This window comes from Cricetulus griseus, chromosome 2 (genome assembly GCF_003668045.3).
Source record: "Cricetulus griseus strain 17A/GY chromosome 2, alternate assembly CriGri-PICRH-1.0, whole genome shotgun sequence".
In the NCBI taxonomy this organism is placed as follows: domain Eukaryota; kingdom Metazoa; phylum Chordata; class Mammalia; order Rodentia; family Cricetidae; genus Cricetulus; species Cricetulus griseus.
Window position 1 is genome coordinate 449,501,407 of NC_048595.1, and position 5,560 is coordinate 449,506,966.

Here is a 5,560-nt window from a genome sequence, read left to right on the forward strand (position 1 = left end):
GGGATATCTCACAAAGTAAATAATCATAAACACAATAGAATTGGAAGAAATTGGACATGAGTTTTATAATCAATGTACCATGAAATCACTAGAGGTGACACTCTTGGGTATAGGAACAGCTAAGTAAGAGATTTTCAAAGATTGCAAATTGTAGCATGGTTGAATATTTATTATTTGGCTTATTATTATTATTATTATTATTATTATTATTATTATTATTATTATTATTTCAATACAGGCCTTTATTGTCCCAAAAGATACCCCAAATCGTACTAAATTCAGCATCTTGTTTCTGGAACTGGTTAACTTAGGTCTTATTCATCAGCCTGCTGCACTGTTCCCTTTTCAGACACATAGATACCATCCAAAAACTTCCTGATATCTTTGTTTTTAACTGTTGTGGCTTGCTGAATTTGAAAAAAGTTCAGTATCATTTCCTTCGAGGATTAATTCATCCTTTTGGGCTTGAGAGACAGAACAAGCAACACCTGTTCTCATCTGAACCCTGCGGATGTATTTTCCAGCCAAGAAATTTCGGATTTCGACCAAAGACCCGTTCTCCTGAATAACAACGTTGATGGGGAAGTGAGCATACACAGACCTCATCTTTGTAGCGGAAGCCCAGTGTGACTCCCTTGATCATGTTCTGAACATGACTGCAGATAGTCTGGACAGTTCCTTTCTGTTACCCCACCATTTGTCTACCCGGAGCCTCTTCTTCTTCCCGAGGAGACTCAGGTCTACATTGATGTGATTGAAGTCCCTCCGGATGATTCCTGTAGGGCCCTTCACAGTGACTGTGTGCCCCTTGAGAGTGATGTCCACATTTTCTGGAATGTTGACGGTCTGATTGCTGAGAATGGTCTTCATTCTCGCAGTAGATGGGGCCACTTATTTTTATTATAAGATTTATTATTTTTATTTACTACTTTCATAATTATATACTGACAGCAGTTTCCCCCTTCCTCTTCTCCTCCCAGTCCTCTGACATTTCCTCTCCCCCAGAACGACTACTCCTCAGTTTTCCTTCACAAAAGAGCAGGCATCCCCAGTTATGTCAACCAAACATGGCATAAACAGTTATAATAAGACTAGGCACAAATCCTCATATCAAGTCTGGAGGAGGCTACTCAGTGGGAAGTAAAGAGTCCAAAAAGCAGGCAAAAGAGTCAGAGAGAGACCTCCTCTTCCACTGTTAGGTGTCTCAGAAGAACATCAAGCTAACAGCCATAACATATATGAGGAGCACCTAGCACAGACCAATGTAAGATCGGTAATTGGCATTTCAGTCTCTGAGACAGAGTCCCTGTAAGCGCAGCTTAGTTGAAGTCTTTCTCAGGAGTTAGCAACTTGGTGTTGGTATTGTACACTATAGTGTGGTTGGGTGTATAAGAGACTGGAAATTCATTAAGGATAATCAAAGACACTTTCTAATTTTCCCCACTGTTGGAATGCCTTGTTTGGTCATCAGATGTCAGTATGATTTGTGTGCAGACAACAGTGTCAGCCACAAAGCTTAGTAGTTGCTCTCTATTCCTGAGAAAGAAATTGCCCACTAGGACTTGGAGAAAGGTGATATTACTCCTCACTTTTAGACTAAACTATGTATTTTTATAGATTCTTAGATCCAGTGAAATAGCAAGTGACCTTTGCTTAGCTTTTCAACATTTTGCTTCCACAATTCACTTGCAGTACACAGCAAGAATTGAACCCTTTGTCACTTTCTGAATATGTATTCCCAAATAGAAACGCTAAAACTGTATAGTCAAAAATGTTAGTATAAAGAGGCTAGGTCATTAGTCAGTGATGAAGTCACCCGGATGTGATTCTTTATAGATGGAATTCTGGGGTTAGGGCAATGGTTTATCCTTTGTGTCTTTTCTCTCACAAGATGATACAGAATTCATTCTTTGTATAACCTTTCTTCTTTCTTTGAAGAACACTGACTTAGAAGGAGTAAAATGTCTCTCACTATATATGAAACCTACAAACACTTTTAAATTTCTGAGGATTCATAATTGTTAGAAAATAAATGTCAAGTCTTAATAAATCTCTCAGTGTGTAATATTTTATTATAGCAACACAAATGGACTAAGACATCATCTTTAGGAGAACGATCTTCAAAATTGTTTAGAGTATGGGACTACTTTTATTTTCTTATATTCTGAGTTTCATAGTTGTCTTACCCTGAGAGTTGGTAATTGTCATCTTGCAAATAAAAAGGGTTCCAAAGATCACAAGTAAAAAATAATTTACAGTATTTATGTGTAGTCATTAGATTTTCAATGTGATGATTAATAATTTTAGTTATGCTTTTGACAACTTCAATATGAGTTGAGTACAAGTTTGTCACTTACAAAAATATGGCTGAATAGCAAGTTGGTATACTTTACATCTTAAATCAAGATGCACCTCAAGAATGTCTGTTCCAAGAAATTTTTCCATTCAACATAAACTATTTATGATTTAGTGTAAGTGAAATGAGACAATAAAGTTCTCATTTAATTGAAATTGAAAAGGAATATATTTGACTATTAAAGAGTTATTTACCTAAATAATGCCTCCTTTTTAAATTTTAGGAAAGATGTATACATTTTTATTGATAGGAAACAACAATATAGAAGTCTGATAATATCGGGGAGATGGAGGAGGGAAGAAAAGTGGGCAATGGGGAGGATGATATGATCAAACATTATACATTGCATAAAAATGTCAACAACACTCACCATTTTATAGAATTAAGATATGCTACTTTAAAGATGTTAGAAAACATGATAGATTTTTTTGTAGAATATGAACAATAAGCCTTCCTAAACTATTGATTTAAAAATACATATTACATGATCATAGACAATAAAAATATATTTTACTATCAAAGCGGGTGAACATATTCTGTATAGCTTCTTTCTTATTACCATGACCATATAACATTATATCTTCCCCAAGTTCTGGCCCCCATCTTCTGCTTTTGGAGGTAGGATTTTTTGTTATGGGGTTCCGGTTAGCTCCAAAGTTTTGATCTTCTTGACAGTGCTTTTGAAGTGCTGGGTAATAGACATGAACTAAACTGACATACTACAAATTATATGGGATTTCCAAAAAATTGCATTTGTTTGATATTATAATATAATTGCAACATTCCTCCCTCCAAACAATTCCATATACCCTGATATATATATATATATATATATATATATATATATATATATAGAGAGAGAGAGAGAGAGAGTTTGACAGAAACAGAGACAGAATAGAGATAAAGATGGATGGATACATGTTACATAGATGGCTAGATGGTAGACAGACAGACAGGTAGATAAATAGATGAATACATTTTATATAGATTCCTGTTATACCCTGATTTATCCTTATGATGTTAGTGAAGTGTATTTCCTGTGATGGCCATTAGATACTGAACTGCTGGTTGGTGTGCTCTTCCCTGGTGAGAACCACCTCTCTTGCTTCTAGCTTTCTCAATTGCCTGTAGTTTTTTTTTTATATAGGATTGAAATCCAGTCCAGAAAATGTGCTTAAAATATCTAACAATTTCTCTAGTGATGGAGGTGTTGAGTACCATTGCTTAGGACACAATCACAGAATCTATGCATGTGACAGTGTCACCTTAGTTTTGTCTTTTGCTTCTTTATATTTTACTTTGTATAAGTAATGTTTTGTTTCTAGGATTTATTAAATCTAGGAGCATTAAATGGCTGTTATGTGAAATGTTTGCAAATATTTAGGTTAATGCATTGTTTCAAATTTTTAAAAATTAAAACATAGTAAAATTTATTTCCCCTTTTAATTTTTTTCTGCATTTCCTCCCATGGTCTGCCCTTTTCTCCTTCTCAAAGCAATGGGCTGTTTTTCTTTAGATCTTATTGCTAAACACACTATATGTGTACACTGTATGGTCATTCTGTTCAATCTTACTAAATACAAGTAAAGGATACAGTTAGAAATAATCACTTGCTAGGCACTGATAGTGCACGCCTTTGATCCCAGCACTAGGGAGGCAGAGGCAGGAGGATCTCTATGAGTTTGAGGCCAGCCTGGTCTACAAGAGCTAGTTCCAGGACAGTGTCCAAAGCCACAGAGAAACCATGTCTTGAACTCCCCCCTCCCTGAAAAGAAAAGAATCACTTAACTTTCTGTTCATATTTACTAAATATGAAAGATACTTGATTCTATATCTCTCATTGTATAGTACATATGTAATTAATCTAATGTGAAATTTAATTAAAAAATTTTTAGCTTTTAATTTATGTCTGCTTTTGTTATTACACTAGAAACTAAATAGAAAATAGGTCTGCCTAAGATTACAGTCATTTAAAAATTATCTTTGTAGATACATCAGATTACATAATTAATAGCAATGATGTCTGAAAGCTATTACTGTCATTCAGTAATTTTGGAAATATATTTTAGTGCAGTAAACTTTATCACAAAACATATGCATAGTGACAAGATTTAGGTAGTAGATAATAATACTATTTTATCTTACTTCTTAATGACTTTGTATGATTCAATAGAATCAACATGGCTACAAAACTGTATGATGCCTTAAGATTTTCTTATGGATATTTTAGTAATTAAAAGTTTAGAAGTCATCCAAGGTACATGGCTTCTACTTTCAGCTCCAAACTTCTTATGGAGTTTCTGGGGAAACCTATTCCTGAAAAATTGGACACTCTAAGGAATTAAGAGGATTGAATAAACTTATTAAATTCATAATTTCAACAATTGCTTGAGTGTGTGTGTGTGTGTGTGTGTGTGTGTGTGTGTGTGTGTGTATGTGTGTGTGAGAGAGAGAGAGAGAGGGAGGGATTGAGAGTGGGGCTTGGGCAGAGTCATTTAATGTAGATGCCCTGAAAGTCACCATATAGCCTGACCAGGCTTTGAATTGGAGCAGTCCTTCTCCCTAGTCTTGTACGGATGGAGATTTTGGACCCTGTCATATGCCTCATATAAAGATTGAAATCTAACCTAATGGAAAGAAGTATGCTACTTCATAGAGGGCGGGGAAAGTGCCTGTTTTAGGGTTTATTCTAGAAATGAAGCAGAAAGGCAACCAAGCAATACCAAAAATGAATGATGATAATGTGTGGAAGAAAGAAATGTCAGGAAGGGTTTCAAGATAGAGCACAGTGGCTGAGGGCATTGTGGTGCTGTGTGGTCATAGGCTTTGAAGAAATAAGATTCTTCAGTGTGGGCATATGGAAAAAAGGCAGTGCAGAGAGAGAGAGAGTTTGTGCAAATTGTCATAGCCTATTCCACAGATGGTGCTGGCAAAACTGGATGTCTACCTTCAGTAGGTTGAAGTAACTGCATAACTTTTACCTGTGTAAAATTCAATTCAAAATTGATCAGAAACCTTAACTTTGCAACTAGAATCATTGAATATTCTAGAACAAAACATAGAAAATAAACTTCAAGTGATTAGATAGACGAGAACTTTCCAAATTGAGCACTAGCCAATTCGGAACAAGAACAAGGCCAAAGTTTCAGGAGATGTGGTACATGAAAATGAAGTTTCTGTTCAGCAGTAGTAGCTACCAATCAA

At 35.4% G+C, this 5,560-nt stretch overlaps 1 pseudogene; it reads right to left on the bottom strand.

The window, feature by feature from the left end:
* Nucleotides 1–262: 262 nt before the first annotated feature.
* Nucleotides 263–880, bottom strand: LOC100751651 (annotated as a pseudogene).
* Nucleotides 881–5,560: the final 4,680 nt, after the last annotated feature.